This window comes from Trachurus trachurus (genome assembly GCF_905171665.1).
Source record: "Trachurus trachurus genome assembly, chromosome: 12".
NCBI lineage: Eukaryota > Metazoa > Chordata > Actinopteri > Carangiformes > Carangidae > Trachurus > Trachurus trachurus.
Genome location: NC_139908.1, coordinates 4,765,639 through 4,783,057, shown reverse-complemented (window position 1 = coordinate 4,783,057; position 17,419 = coordinate 4,765,639). Strand labels below are relative to the sequence as shown.

The following is a 17,419-nucleotide window of genomic DNA, read 5'->3' as shown; positions in this document are numbered from 1 at the left end:
TTTTATGATGCTTTTATTATTTTTGATGTCTTTACTATTTTTAGAGGTAATTACTGTATGTGACTCAGGGAAAGTATTACATGATATGATGAAACCCGAGCTGATGGAATAGTTGCTGTAATCTATCGGAAAGAAGAAGTAGAATGGGGTGGGCAGGACAAAGGTCACCAAAATGGGGAACCTGTGGCCTGTCCCGGGACATGCCAGGACAGGTCGAGGTGAGATGGCCATAGGGTCAGCTAATTGGGGAAATTTAGAGAAATAGAGAAGTGCGCGTTGACCAAATTTGGGCACGGAACCGGTGCAGAGTGGTGGAGAAATTATTCCATGACACCAAGGAAGGGTGTCGGCGGTCCAAACATATAAAAAGGTCATCAGGACGGAGTAAAAGGAGTGTGCGTCGGGACTGGGTGCGAGAGCGAGCTCCTCAGACCCTACTCCTGCGAAGACTCCGAAGACTGGTGCGGCTACAGAAGATTGCCATCGAACAAGAAGACTGCGCACAGCAATTTGGACTCGGATGATCTCCACACTCTCTGCTGGTCCGCTCCCAGGGGCTTAGGCCCACGATCATCATCCCCAGCAGAAGGGGTTCAGGAAATTCGAAGCCGGCCGAAACCTGCGTCCTTATATTCTAGAAATTCGAATCAGGCAACTATCCATCAGAGGTAGGGTTGATTAATAGGGTGAGAATTTGATTTTAATTATTTTCTTTGATTTTTATGTTTATGCTCTGATGCTGCTTTGCCCCTGCTAAATTCCTGCAAATAAATTTACAACCTAAAAGACAAGAGAACTGTTATCCTCATCTTTTGTGTCAGAGGTTTTTTAATTCAATTATCACTATATTGCTGTTCATGACCATAAGAAGTTAAGCCATAGTGTGCACGACATCTGTAAAACTCTCAGAGGTTAATCTAGTATTGTGTCCACTTTAAAAGTTAAACAGGTCCCTAGGGTTGTTTTTCCAAACCATTAAATTAAACCTAGCCAATAACAAGTGCACGGATCAAAGAGGGAAGCTGCCGTTAACAGGCGTGCCGGGTTACTACTTCTGGGTGGGGGGCTGCTCTATCAGGACTAGTAGCTTGGGGAAGCGGGACAGACGTCAGGACGAAGGCAGTTAGAAGCTAGGCGAGTTCCCTCATCACCAGCTTAAACATTCTTTAGAAATTCTACTCTGGTCCATGACCATTAGAACTTAAGACATTACCCTTTAAACGGAGAGCTGGTCTAGTATAGGCTTTTCTTTACAGGAGTCTAATACCGGGGATCTAACAATAGGTAAATGATGTTTTGTTTTTGTATATAATTTATTGTGCAAAGCATTAATTGCATGTGCGTCACACTCATGGTAATGCTGTGGGATAAAAAAAAATGCATAAAAAGTACAACATAGCATCATCTAGACAAAAACATGGACAGGTAGAAAAAACATTGACAAGTTAAAGAATTGAAGAATGACATGAAGCAAAGTTTCTTAAATGCATGAACCTGTTTCAGAAGTCGTTTCACTTCAGTGTTTGTCACCATGTCCAGCTGCTCTACATAGTTGTTCACCAGGTGGAGCCAGAGAACAAGTGACGTTCAGGAGCAGCAGGAGGAGAGGAAGGTGGGAGGTGTCCAACATTTTCATGTCTGTTCACAACATCTGTCCCGTAAAAATAAAATAAAGTTGCCTCAACCAAAGTAAACACCACAACAGGAAGTATAGTTCCCACTCCCCGTCTCAAAAACGGATCCACATCATCTTCATCAATAACATCAATCAGATCATTGATATTCTAACAACCTTAAATACACATAATGAAAATAAGAAAATATACATCTACCTCTGTACTTCTGGATTTTTTACTAAACAGATGCAGATTTTCCTGACAGAATAATGTTTTACAGAACCAACCACAACCAGAAAAAAAAATCAACTAAAAAACCTGCAGGATTCAGTTAAAACATGAAGAACCAGCGCCAAAAAACAATTCTATTCAGTTCTATCAATGAAACTATTAAATCAGTAAAATTAGTTTTCATTTATAGAAAATATGAATCAGCTGAACAACAGAACATCAACACTCATGTTCCTCCAAACAGAGTTCAGTCTTTTCTCAGCGTCTTCATCTTCATGGTGGAAGTTGTGATTATATTTTTTCAAATCCTTCATAAACCTTCAGACACTGATCAGCTGCTGTTTTCACCTCATCAGGATCTCTTGGTGCTCTGAGCTCTGCAGTGATGACAAACAGCTGCTTGATGCTGTTTTCTAATCTCTCCAATGTTGAGGACAGACCTGATCGTCTCAGTTCCCTGTTCAGTTCTTCAGTGATCATCATGAAATCTTCTGTTAATTGTCTTGCTTTCTTTATATAATCATCTCCTTTAATTGCTTTTTTAACAGCGAACCCAGCAGCAGTCAGACTTCCAGCAAGAGAACCTGCTGCTGCAGCTCCAATTATGACCATACTGAGGCCTCCAGTGAATGGAGCTGCTACTGCTGCTGCAGTTCCTACACCTGCAACAACACTTCCTGCAATTACACCTCTCTTTACTTTCTTCACCTTGGCAGCGATCTTCTGAAGCTCATCTACAAGATATTTCATCCTGTCTTTGTTTTGTAAAAACTGCTCTCTGAGTGCAAAGCACGGAGGAATGTCTAAACTACTCCGTCTTCGTGTTGATTCACTTGAGCCCATTTTCAGGACGTTTCCTCCAAACTACGTGAGTAGAGAAGTTTCCCTCTGCAGAGTCAAAGACAAGAGAAGAGAACAGAGACAGCTGCTCTCAGATCAGCAGTTCAACAGGTGTGTGACTGTTGTTCTTCATGATGATGTGTTTCTTCTCACCTGTGTGTCTGCAGCAGCTCTGAGCTCACTGTCATCACAGTCGCTCTGGTCAGCTTCCTGTGCTTCAGGTTTCTGTTCAGGCTGAACCACCATCACTGCTGGTAAATACAACAATGATCAGAAACATCAGAGCTGTGACAAATGGGGCCAAAGTTTGGATTCAAACTTTATTTTCATTTTCCATCAGGAGATCAGTCGACTTTAAATGACAGAGACTCAAGGATGTGACCTCTGACCTCCGGTGACATTTACACAATAAAATACACCACAGTAATCAAACTGATATTGAGGAGCTGTAGTCACCTGTGTGTGTGTGTGCGCGCGCGCAATCCGCGCATTCATACACGCACGCATGGGTGTGTGCGCATTTGTGTGAGAAAAAGACAGGTGTGTGTGTTTGTGTTTCAGAGATAGGTACATGGAGTCAACGAGGGTCAGGGAGAGACGTGACTGACGCGCACTGAGAAGCTCACAGTTTAAATTCTGTCATTTCTACATAGCCTACTGCTCTTCAACAATTCTGATTTATTCTAATTTACAACCATTTCATAGCCTCTGTCCTACATGTTCTACTTTTACTCTTCAGATATTGTTTCATCTTTTCAAGATTGCTTCAAGTCAGTTTCTTCACTTGATTCAGCATTGTTTCAACAATTTATTCAGCTCATTCAGCTTTCAGCATTCACCCGTATTTCCTTCAGGAGATGCATTCTCTAGTTATCCTATAAAACTTTACAGAAATGTTCGAGTCTGAGTCTGAGTTTCTGCCATGACGTCTCTGACAGAAACAACGACACGTAGGAAGAAAGTCTTCTACAGAAATAACTCATGTCTTTGTTCTTAAAAGATCAATCTTCAGATTTAAAAGATCTCACCTGTTGAGTTTTCTCCAGGTCGCTCTGTGATCCTGAGGAGGAGGACGAGCAGAGAGGAGTCACTGGTTGTATCAGGAGGAGCCTCTGAGGTCACAATTTAAAATCTTAATCTTTTATAAAAAAAATATAAAACATCAGAGCTCAAAATCTGTTTGTTGTCCGTCCAGGACTTTATGATGTTCCTGTGTTTTCCTCCGTATGCGACAGATGTTGTTAACAGAGTTACAGCTGCTAATGTTTCTGAGAGAAAACCTGGACAGAGAAACTACACGTATAGGTTTTATTAAGTTAATGATTACTGATCATGGTCAATGATAGGCAGTGGGCCTGTGAATATTCTCATTTGTCCAGGTCATATTGGGTCTCCACACCAGATAGTTGGACCAGTCTGTCCAACCCTGTGCCATCGCCTTAAAAAAAATAAATCTGGAGAAAGATTTCAGGACTGATTCAGTTTGAACTTTACTGAAATAAGGCTGGAGAAAGATTTCAGGCAGTGTACTCTAAAAAAATTAAAAAAAACAAAACAACTTTGTATAAAATACTTGCAACATAGACAAAATTACGGACAGGGGAAAAGAAACAAACATTTATTTTATATATTTTAATGTCTATTTAACAGGGACGATACAACATTGCCACAGAAAATGTGAAAATGTATAGTATATGCATATAAGACGTCTAGCTACAGCTACTTTGCAGTCTGTGTCCCTAATCAGGCTTTAGAATAGAATAAAAATATACTGAATACAATAAATGCAATGATACAAATACAGTGAATAATAGGTACCAATAAACACAGCTGCAGTTGTACATTTCAGATTAAAACACAAGTTAAACTTAGCATTAAACAAAGTGCTGTATTGACAATGACTTGTGAGAAGTTAATGTTCATGTTGACAGGTTAAAGAATTGATGAAGCAAAGTTTCTCAGATGCATGAACCTGTTTAAAAGTTGTTTCAATAGAAGGACGATATGAAGTCATTTCACTTCAGTGTTTGTCACCATGTCCAGCTGCTCTACATAGTTGTTCACCAGGTGGAGCCAGAGAACAAGTGACGTTCAGGAGCAGCAGGAGGAGAGGAAGGTGGGAGGTGTCCAACATTTATATGTCTGTTCACAACATCTGTGTCCCATAAAAATAAAATAAAGTTGCCTCAACCAAAGTAAAAACTACAACAGGAAGTATAATTCCCACTCCCCATCTCAAAAACGGATCCACATCATCTTCATCAATAACATGAATCAGATCATTGATATTCTAACAACCTTAAATACACATAATGAAAATAAGAAAATAAGAAAATATACATCTACCTCTGTACTTCTGGATTTTTTACTAAACAGTGCAGATTTTCCTGACAGAACAATGTTTTACAGAACTAACTACAACCAGAAAAAAAAAACAATTAAAAAACCTCCAGGATTCAGTTAAAACATGAAGAACCAGCGCCAAAAAACAATTACATTCAGTTCAATCAATGAAACTATTAAATCAGTAAAATGAGTTTTCATTTATAGAAAATATGAATCATCTGAACAACAGAACATCAACACTCATGTTCCTCCAAACAGAGTTCAGTCTTTTCTCAGCGTCATCATCTCCATTAGCCTGGCTCTCGCCAGACCCTTGTAGTTCCGCAAAGCTCCACCAGAGGCGCTACGCTCAGCTTCACACAAGGGTCTGGACTCGAGGCCAATGCAAACTTCTTCCCTGGAGCAAAAAATAATGAACCAATCAGGATCGCCGGGCGGGACTTTCTGAGGTGTGACGTAGCGCTGAAGCGACTGTTTGAGTCAAACAACAATGGCGGCTCGCAGTGAGGAGTCGTGCGTTGGCATTGATTCTGCTATTTCAACTGTTTTGTCGAATCTATCGAATATTAATTCTTTGAAAGATGAACAGAGAACGGTTGATTACGATGTGAGTGGCTGAAGTAGCACGTCATTCAAGATAACGGACAAGTGGTTTATCCAATCACATACAATATTTTTTTTTACAAGGCCCCGCCTTCTGAAATGAATCGCCTATGGAGCAGTCCCAGACCCTTGTGTGGAGCTCAGCGTAGCTTTGCGGAACTACAAGGGTCTGGCGAGAGTCAGGCTACATCTCCATGGCTAAAAGTTGTGATTCAACTTCTACAAATCCATAATAAACCATCAGACACTGAGCAGCTGCTGCTTCCACCTCATCTAAAGCTTCAGGTGCTCTGAGCTCTGCAGTGACGTCAAACAGCTGCTTCAGGCTTTCTTCTAATCTTGTCAACCTAGAGGACGGACCTGATCGTCTCAGTTCTCTACTTTTAGCCTCCACAAGTCTCAGTTCCCAGTTCAGTTCTTCAGTGATCATCACAAACTCTTCTATTAATAGTTTTACTCTCTTTATATAATAATCTTCTTTAATTGCTATTTTAACAGCGAACCCAGCAACAGTCAAACCTCCAGCAACAGAACCTGCTGCTGCAGCTCCACATATCACCAAACTGAGACCTCCAGTGAACGGAGCTGCTGCTGCTGCTGCAGCTGCTGCAGCTGATCCTACACCTGCGACAACACTTCCTGCAATGAAACCTCTCTTTACTTTCTTCACCTTGGCAGTGATCCTCTGAAGCTCATCTACACAACGTTTCATCGTGTCTTTGTTTTGTATAAACTTTGTTCTGAATGACTCTCCAAAGTGAGGAGGAAGGTCTATACTCCGTCTTCGTCTTGGTCCAGTCGAGTCCATTTTCAGGACGTTTCCTCCAAACTACGTGAGTAGAGAAGTTTCCCTCTGCAGAGTCAAAGACAAGAGAAGAGAACAGAGACAGCTGCTCTCAGATCAGCAGTTCAACAGGTGTGTGACTGTTGTTCTTCATGATGATGTGTTTCTTCTCACCTGTGTGTCTGCAGCAGCTCTGAGCTCTCTGTCCTCACAGTCGCTCTCATCAGGTTCCTGAGCTTCAGGTTCACAGTTTGACGGACGAACTCTGTGAATATTAAACATCATAAACATTCATGATGAGACCAGAGGACTCTGTTGGACATATTTCAAAAAAATGTGACCACATATTTGTGTGTCACATGACCTCTGACCTCTGGTGAGACACAAACAGAGTCTGGTTCAATCAAAGTTGTAATCAGTCACTGACATAACAACCTGAAAGCATAACAACTGTTGCACTAAATATAGAACAATATGACACTCAGTGTGAATCTGATCTCTCTCACAGTACACACACACACACACACACACACACACACACACACACACACACACACACACACACACACACACACACACACACACACACACACACACACACACTGACCTTGGAGCTGATCGATTACCAATCATTGATAAACTTCTCTCATCCAGCTGTGGCTTGGACCTGCTCCTGTTTAACTCTGTTCAAAGTTTCACAGTTGGATTTGGACAAAGACAGACAGAAATCTCTGCTCTCTAAAAATAACTCAGTCCCTCCAACTTTTACTTTCACTTTCACATGTCCTGCTGCTCCTTCAGTTTTAAAACAAGTCAACAGCTGCTGATCAACAACTACTTTCTAGTAGGTTCAGTAGGAGTTTAGTTTAACTCACCAACTCCTTCAGACAGAGACAAACACCAAGTCCAACGTCCTTCAGTGCCTGGGGAGGGACTCAACCACAGACGGTACAGAAACAGAGCAGTAGAGTTTCAACGTAAGCTGCACCGGACGCTAAAATTAGATGTGTGTTGTGGAAATTTTTAGCTGTCTGCTGTTGGTGAATAATGAAATAGAGACTTCGCCGGCCGACATGTTTTTATGTCCTTGCAAAGAAAGGTCAGTTCTAACCCGAGCGGTGATGATAAAGAAAAGACAAAGAGAAATGGGGAGACCTAACATTTATACCTAAGGAACGCTCCCTAAGGTGTGTTCTACACCCCTCTGTCTGCTGCGGGGGTCGACCCCAACACTCTGTTGTAGGTATTGGGGGGGGGGTATTTCTCACCTGGGGCATCCTGCAGGATTAAGAGGTCTGGGTTAAAATACACAAATGGGTAACAAACAAAAGGAGATCTGATATCTTGGGGGGGGGGGGGGGGGGCAGGGTGTAGGGACGTCTCAAGTGAAGGAATATTCAAATTTACCATTACACGTGTCAGTCAAAGGGAAAAGGCAATCTGAAAGCTGTACAGAAAAGAAAAATGAATTTGAGCCCACTGTGGGTCTTAACATTAGTGTAATAACTCATCTATCATCTCTGTGATTGGTTCTTATCTAAAAACAAACTGAAGCTGAAGATCAGACATCTCTTCAGAGACTCTGACTCTTTACTGTCCTGTGAAGTCTTTGACCTTGTTCTTCATCTTCTCCAGTTCATCAGTGACTTTCTCACACTGATCAGCTGACTGGATGATGGAGGCTCTTAACTTTGCACACCTCTCAGAAGTCAGAGTGAATCTGAGGACAGAAACAAGGCGGCTCAACAGACCGTCATTTACAGAACTCTTTGTTGTGACGATCTCCAAAACTCCTTGACTCTCTGTTCTCAGTTCAGAGACTCGTCTCAGGACGTCAGTGAACTCCTCCATGTTCCTCAGAGTTTCTTCAACCTGATGTTTCTGTGATTGTTCCTCCAACTTTTCACACGTCGTCTTTATCTCCTCCAGGGTTTCCTTCATTGGTTCAACGATGTTCATGAAGTCTTTTCCCAGGTTTTCTATTTTCTCTGCACGATTCTCTATGATCACTTTTGTTACATTTGCACCAACAACAGCTGCAACTCCACCTGCTGCTGCTGCTGATAATAAACGCACTCCTCCAGTAAACGGAGCAAAAATGAGTCCAACTCCAAGTCCAAGTGCTGCAGCAACAGCTCCTGCTGTTCTGACTGTATCTGTTTCCTTCTGTATCTCTCTCACCTTATCAGCGATCTTCCGTAACTCTCTGACAATCCACCTCATTGTCCCCTCTCTGCTGTCAAACAGACTGATGAATTCATTTGAATATTTAATTAGTTTGTCCATTAACTCAGACAGATCAGGAGGCAGATCTCTGTTCAGGCGTCTTTTTGGTTCTGTTTCCATCTTCAGGCTCAGATGAAGGTCCTGCTGATGCCACATGTATAGGTCAACACCTGTATCAATGACACACACACACACACACACACACACACACACACACACACACACACACACACACACACACACACACACACACACACACACTTAATTTATAGTTTATTCATTACGTAACATCTGGATGAAGAATAAAACTCTGAAAGAACCCACAGAAAAATCGATTTTTCAATTCATATCGACCTTCATTTAAAAGATCTGATATCGATTCATAAAATCCTTTGATCCATCTTTTAATATATGCCATTTCTTGTTTCCTTTGTTAGATCTGCGTTTGAGCCAATTCTTTATGTAAACATTGATATCTTTGATAATTACACCAGGTTAGAGAGTTTCATCTTTCTTAGTTCTGTGAAAACCTTTTTCATAACCGAGCAGAAAATTGTAGTAAAATTGAAATATCTTTAAATGGATCAATATGAAATAAGATTGAATCGGGACCTTGTGAATCGGAATTGAATTGATTCAGTAAATCAGTAGCAATACAAGCTCTGATAAAAAACACACATTGTCTTCTCGTCACTGGGTTTCTGTATCAAGGTGCAATAACATTTGTTATGTTTGTAAAAGCAGATCACCGTGGGAAAAAAATGCGTCACTCCAACTCTTACTTTCATTTTCACTCTCCTCCGTTTTCACTGAGCACGGTGTGAACTGAAGCTGCTGTAGATTTCTGCCAATAAATCAGTTTTAAAACAAGTCAACAGCTGCTGATCAACACGTTTCTAGTTCAGTAGGAGTTCAGTTTAACTCACCAACTCGTCGTTCAGCTCGTCACAGTTCAGACAGAGACACAGACAGCAGGTGAACGGCAGGTACACTCTCACTGATTGGCTGTTACCGTCTTAAAGGAACAGTGTTGAGCTCAGGTGATCATCTGGAACAAGTACACACCTGGAAAAACCTCTAGCCTATTGATTTGGCTCATTTCTTGAAACAGAAGTTACATTCTCAAAACGACATGGACAAACCCCCAAATCACTTGGCAACAGAATAGAATTTCTCATTCATTTCATCACATTGCAAATGACTCAGTGCATCTTTACAGATGATGTAAGTACAGGTAGCCCGCAGTTAGCACAATGTCCAAGTGAAAAGCTCTTGTTGATTCTCAGTCTAATGGTTGTTATCTCCAAAACATGTCAGCGCCGTTTCATCACATGCACGATAGTCTGTTCAATTGTCAAAATGATTCAAACATAATACTTTGAATACCATATCTGAATGGCCAGGAGAGCGTGGACAGTGGCCAATGAAGAAGTGTTTGTTGTGAAACTCTAGCTTTATTTACAGCACTGTAGACTACATATAATTTTTCTTTTTACTCTGATGTATGGAAAGTTACTTTATGTGTGTGAATAAAAATGTTACAATTTCCTTGGCAGTATGAGTGCAAGGTGTGATGTCAAACCTTGGAGGCTACTCTTACAGTAAAATCTTTTTTTCCCACTTTTATACACAACTGTATTCTGGTTGCTGGACAAAAACAAAACAAAAACTAGTACAGTTACCACTGTTAGTGAACGACTGGGCTAAGACTTTACTTTACTTTATTGGTTTATTTGGGTGGGACAATGCACATTAATGGACATATAAAAACAAGTAAATGTGCCGGATTGTAGCATCAATGCTAGTTTCCATCCGGAGTCCCAAAACATAAAAACAGTACAGTGTCAGAACAACATAGTATTATAAAAGACGTGATGCAGACAACAACAAACGACTTTAACAAAATAAAACATTGTCATTTTAACAACACTTCCATTGGTAGGGGGACCAAAAGAGTTTCACAGTGACTGAGGGATATTTCAATGGTCTTCTGCATAGTGACAAAAGATCTAAACATTTTGACTTGCAGCGCTCACACAATGCCAAAGGGACCAATGGAGAACAATTGTAATATCAACTGCACATTTATTCTTAGACACACCATCCACACTGCAACATGTTCAGCCTTTTTAACAAGCAACACTATGTATAGTGTTAGGGCCCATTCACATGGAGCGTCTTTTGCGCAAGCGTTTCCATTGTTTTCAATGTAACCGCGCGCCTTGCGTGCGCAAAATCCGAAGCGACACCGACGCGCCTTTTTTCCGTGCGTGTCCGAGGCGCACCGAGATGAAAATATCTCAACTTTTTCGAATGCTGCACGCGCACCGCGTGTCATGTGATCAGAATCAGCTGCACGGAGTTGCTTCACCAGCAGCAACAAGCAGCCCGGCTCTCAGTGCTTGCTGCTTTCAGCAGCTCCCTCTCCCCCTCCCACTCCATAGCTGCCGTAGCAGCAGTGTGATACCAGTACATTTAACCGCATTTTTAACTTTTATTAGACACAAGGTAGGGAGTTTACGTCTCGCCTGCCTCCCTCCTCTCCACACGGCGGTGAGTCCTCCGTTCAAACTGACAGACAGATCGAGCAGTGAAGCTGCTGAGAGGGATTCACGGTGCTTGAAATCTGATCAGCTCTGTGTTTACTCAATTCCTGGTTAAATGACAGAAGCACACGTAAAAATGTGACAGGTTCTTTTGGTTGCTTAGTAACGGCAGACGCGACCATAGACGCGAGCTCAGAAGCGCTTTGAAAAACGCATGCAAAACGCTCCAGCTGGCGTTTTGCATGCGTTTTCAGGCGCTCCATGTGAATGGGGCCTTATATAGCTTTAAGTTATTTGTATAAAACTGTACAGCCTCTTTTTTATATTGTAGTTTTTCCCTCTGCTGCTGTAACTATTAAACGTCCCGTCACCTGCTCATTAGTTCTCACTCTGTGATTGGTTCTTATCAATAAACAAACTCAGTACACTGAAGAAACGTTGTCAGTTCTTTAGGGAGGAAACATATGGAGGCTTCAGGAGGAGGAAGGACCCTGATGACATCACTGATGACATCACTGATGACATCACTGATGACATCATGTTCAGGTGTTTTTCTCTGACATCAGAGGTTTTACAGATGGAGCTCCAGACCAGTCTCTGACTCTTTACTGTCCCTTGAAGTCTTTGACCTTGTTCTTCATCTTCTCCAGTTCATCAGTGACTCTCTGACTCTGATCAGCTGACTGGATGATGGAGGCTCTGAACTCTGCATCCTGCTCAGGAGTTGCAGTGACTCTGAAGACAGAAACAAGGAGCCCCAACAGACCACCGACTGATGTTATCGCTGCTGTGATGATCTCCAAAAGTCCTTCACTCTCTGTTCTCAGTTCAGAGACTCGTCTCAGGACGTCAGTGAACTCCTCCATGTTCCTCAGAGTTTCTTCAGCCTGAACTTCAGATGATTGTTCCTCCAACTCTTCACACGTCGTCTTTATCTCCTCCAAGGTTTTCTTCATTAGTTCAACGATGTCCAGGAAGCGTTTTCCCAGCTCTTCTACTCTCCCTAAACTTTGATTCTCTACCTTTATTTTTCTTACATTTGCACCAACAACAGCTGCACCTCCAGCTGCTAGTGCTACTATTGCTGCTGCTGCTGCTCCAGTTGCTACAGCTGGTCCAGCTGCTGGTCCAGCTGCTGGTCCAGCTGCTACTGCTGGTCCAGCTGCTGGTCCAGCTGCTGGTCCAGCTGCTACTGCTGGTCCAGCTGCTGGTCCAGCTGCTGGTCCAGCTGCTACGGCTGGTCCAGCTCCTCGTCTGGTTGCTACTGCTGGTCCAGCTGCTGGTCCAGCTGCTGGTCCAGCTGCTACTGCTGGTCCAGCTGCTGGTCCAGCTGCTGGTCCAGCTTCTACAGCTGGTCCAGCTCCTCGTCTGGTTGCTACTGCTGGTCCAGCTGCTCCTAATGCTGCTATTGCAGGTCTTACTGCTCGTCTGGCTGCTATTGCTGGTCTTACTGCTACTACAGCTGCTGCTGGTCCAGCTGCTACGGCTGCTGCTGCTAACAAACTCGGTCCTCCAGTAAATGTAGTAATAAGGATCCCAGCCAGTCCAACTCCTGCAGTAACAGCTCCTGCTGTTCTGACCATATCTGTGACCTCATGCATCTCTCTCACCTCATCAACGATCTCCTTCAACTCTCCAACAATCCTCCTCATCTCATCCTCACTGCTGTCAAACTGACTGATCAATTCATTTTCACATTTAATCAGTGTGTTCATTAACTCGGACAGATGAGGAGGAAGCTCTCTGCTCAATCGTCTTCTTCTTGGTTGTCTTTCCATCTTCAAGGTCAGATGAAGGTTCTGCTGATGTTCAAGGCAACCACCTTTATCAATGACACACACACACACACACACACACATACAGAATTAAGAATTAAAGCAACAACAACAAACAGCAGTGACTCTTGGGACAGAAACAAGGAGCCGTATACAGACATGGACCGATGCCATCAGTGATGTCATCACAGAGAACAAAGGAACCAAACTACATTTGACGATCTGAGCAAAGAAGACAAAGATTATTGTAGAATCTAGTCTGACCTTGGAGCTGATTTAGTTTACTGCTGGTTGGCCTGGACCTGCTCCTGTTTAACTCTGGTCAAAGCATTTTACAGTTTGATTTAAAAAAAAAAAAAAAAAAAACGTTACTCCATCTCTTACTTTCACTTTCAATCTCCTCCTTTTTCACTGAACACACGGTGTGAACTGAAGCTGCTGTAGATTTCTGCTGATAAATCAGTTTTAAATGAGTCAACATTTTTGTTTCTAGTTGTAGGTTTAGTAGAAGTTTATTTTAACTCACCAACTCGTCGTTCAGCTCATCACAGTTACAGTAAGACAGAGACGCAGGCAGCAGGTAAACACCACACCTGGGAGAGGTACACTCTCTCTGATTGGCTGTTACCGTCTTAAAGGAACAGTGTTGAGTCAAAAAAACATCTGCAGAGAAGGTCATCAGGTGTCCAGACATTCAGAGTGATGTTTCAGGGGTCTACACAAAACATGTCCAACTGAGTGACCTTTGACCTGCCCTCACTTTGGAAGGCAATCAATTATTTTCATTATTGATTCATTGATTTGTCCTCATCTATCTATCTATCTATCTATCTATCTATCTATCTATCTATCTATCTATCTATCTATCTATCTATCTATCTATCTATCTATCTATCTATCTATCTATCTATCTATCTATCTAAAAACAAACATTGTTTCATATATTTTAATGTTTATTTAACAGGGACGATACAACATTGCCACAGAAAATGTGAAAATGTATAGTATATGCATATAAGACGTCTAGCTACTTTGCAGTCTTTGTCCCTAATCAGGCTTTAGAATAGAATAAAATACACTGAATACAATAAATGCAATAAACACAGCTGCAGTTATACATTTCAGATTAAAACAAAAGTTAAATTTAGCATTAAACGTTAGTAAAGTGCTGTATTAAAAATGACTTATGAGAAGTTAATGTTCATATTAACAAGTTAAAGAATTGATGAAGCAAAGTTTCTCAGATGCATGAACCTGTTTAAAAGTTGTTTCAATAGAAGACGATGTGAAGTCGTTTCACTTCAGTGTTTGTCACCATGTCCAGCTGCTCTACATAGTTGTTCACCAGGTGGCGCCAGAGAACAAGTGACGTTCAGGAGCAGCAGCAGTAGAGGAAGGTGGGAGGTGTCCAACATTTTCTGTCTGTTCACAACATCTATGTCCCGTCTGTCCGTCCTGGGGGAGAGATCTGTCCTCTGTCTCTGTCTCTCACTCTGAGGTTTCTCCTGCTGTTGTTTTTCTTGGGAGTTTCTCCTCAGTCGATGTGAAGGTCAGAGGTCAGAGGATGTTGTTATAATGCAGTGTAAAGACATTTGTAACAAACTGTTTGTAAAAATAAAATAAAGTTGCCTAAAACAAGATAACCACTACAACAGGAAGTATAGTTCCCACTCCCCGTCTCAAAAACAGATCCACACCATCTTCATCAATAACATGAATCAGATCATTGATATTCTCTCTGTAACAACAACATTAAACATACAATGAAAATAAGAAAATATAAATTTACCTGTACTTATGCATTTCTTTCTAAACATGCATATTTTCCTGACAGAACAATGTTTTACAGAACTAACTACAACCAGTACAATCAATTAAACAAACAGTTTAATTCAGCGGGCGGGTTCTCGGCCGGCAAACCGCAGCACCTCTCCAAATATGGAAAGTACACTCCCACTAAAATCGTGGGAGCGCAGTTCAAATGCCCGTAGTAGAGGCACAAAACAGACTCCCCCAAACCAATGGGTGACGTCACGGGTGCTACGTCCATTCTTTTTACAGTCTATGGTTCTTCTGTAAAACAAATTTGATCACGGAACGAGTTAACGGTAAAAACAGTAAAATTTCAAGGTAAACAAAGGAAAATGAGACAATAAAGCAGTAACGGTAACTTAATAATAAAACGCCGGAGGCTGAATAGCAACCCCCCGAGGAGGCACAAGGTTAGTGTGTGTAGTGCTTACAGTCATACTTGTTTTGACTATTTGTGTCAGTAGGCTAAGCTATGCTAACTCTTTTGCTCACCTGATTGGTGAAGCTACGGTGTAGGCTATTGTTTAACAAAGTGCTGAGTGGAAACATAAATGTAACTGTTGTATTTTCTGTGTTTCATCAGTTCTCACATTGGTTTTACGGAATTGGTTTATGGAAATAAATAGTCGAATCCACCATCTTTCGGAGGGTAGGGTATGCTACAAAATGAGTTTTCATTTACAGATAATATAAATCAACTGAACAACAGAACATCAACACTCATGTTCCTCCAAACAGAGTTCGGTCTTTTCTCAGCACCTTCATCCTAATTGTGGCAAGGTGGTGAGGGCCCGGGCGGGGATTGAACCCACACCTCCCGGGAAAGAGTCATGTGCGCTTGCCAGTCACCCAAAGGGACATCCCCTTGGCCAAGTAGCCAGGGCACATGATCATTTGGAGGCACAGTGACAGGACCACCACTGTCACATCTCTCCCCCTCTTTTCACAAGCATGTCCTCGTGCTTCCGCGCAGGCTGCCACACATTAGGAATCCATGGACCCACCCCTAGTGCTACATGAATCCTGCCAACAACGCCAGAATGTGGCAAGGTGAAGAGGGCCCGGGCGGGGATTGAACCCACACCCCCTGGGTATGAGTTATGCGTGCTTGCCAGTCACCCAAAGGGACATCCCCTTGGCCAAGTAGCCAGGGCACATGATCAATTGGAGGCATAGTGACAGGACCACCACTGTCACATAATGGTTGAAGTTCTGATTCCATTTCTACAAATCCTTCATAAACCTTCAGACACTGAGCAGCTGCTGCTCCCACATCACCTGAATCTTCACTGACTCTGAGCTCTGTAGTGATGCCTAACAGCTGCTTGATGCTGTTTTCTAGTTTCATCAACCTAGAGGACGGACCTGAACGTCTCAGTTCTCTACTTTCATCCTCCACACGTCTTAGTTCCCTGTTCAGTTGTTCAGTGATCTTCATGAACTCTGCTGTTAATTGTCTTGCTTCCTCTATATAATCATCTTCTTTAATTGCTATTTTAATAGTGAACCCAGCAACAGTCAAACTTCCAGCAATAGAACCTGCTGCTGCAACTCCAAGTAACACCAAACTGACACCTCCAGTGAACGGAGCTGCTACTGCTGCTGCAGTTCCTGCACCTGCAACAACACTTCCTGCAATTAAAGCTGTCATTGCTTCTGTCACTTCAGCAGTGATCTTCTGAAGTTCATCTACAAGATGTTTCATCCTGTCTTTGTCTTTTAAAAACTGTGTTTTGAAAGAAAGTGCAAAGTGAGGAGGAATGTCTCTACTACTACTCGATCTTGGTGTTGATTCACTTGAGCCCATTTTCAGGACGTTTCCTCCAAACTACATGAGTAGAGAAGTTTCCCTCTGCAGAGTCAAAGACAAGAGAAGAGAACAAAGACAGCTGCTCTCAGATCAGCAGTTCAACAGGTCTCTGACATTACAACCTGTAACCATAACAAACTGAGTCGCACTAAATATAGAATATGACACTCAGTGTGAATCTGATCTAACTCACAGTACACACAGTTCTGAACACTCTGTCCTTGGAGCTGACCGATTACCAATAATCATTGATAAACTTCTGTGATCCAGCTGTGTCCTGGACCTGCTCCTGTTGAACTCTGTTCAAAGTTTCACAGTTGGATTTGGACAAAGACAGACAGAAGTCTCTACTCACTAAAAAAAATAACTCAGTCTCTCCAACTGTTTCTTCAGTGTTAAACAAGTCAACAGCTGCTGATCAACTACTACTCTCTAGTAGGTTCAGTAGGAGTTTAGTTTAACTCACCAACTCCTTCAGACAGAGACAAACACCAAGTCCAGCGTCCTTCACTGCAGTCAGAGCAGACTCAACCACAGACGGTACAGAAACAGTATCAACGCTGCGTCAGACGTTAAAATTAGACGGTGCAATCAGTCAAACGGAAAAGGCGATCCTAAACAGGTAGGGTCTGAGTACATCACAGGTTTAGTAGGTGAAGATCACTTTACGTATCACCAGATGAGGTACTTTTACAGTACTATACTCAACTTAATCATCGTTTTCTATCAGGTAACAATAGAAAAGCGCTATATAAATGTAATCCATTGTTATTATTATTATTATTTTTACTCATAGTTAGATGATGCTCTTCTGAAGGAAACTCTGGAGG

The 17,419-nt window shown here is 42.1% G+C and overlaps 1 long non-coding RNA gene across 1 annotated transcript; it reads right to left on the bottom strand.

Annotated features, from left to right (window-relative positions):
- Positions 1 to 2,631: 2,631 nt before the first annotated feature.
- On the bottom strand, positions 2,632 to 17,138 carry LOC310994752. Its single transcript, XR_014595799.1, has 3 exons — positions 17,056 to 17,138; positions 6,595 to 6,685; positions 2,632 to 2,735 (listed from the first exon to the last, which is right to left on the bottom strand). It is a non-coding gene; the product is annotated as an uncharacterized lncRNA (long non-coding RNA).
- Positions 17,139 to 17,419: the final 281 nt, after the last annotated feature.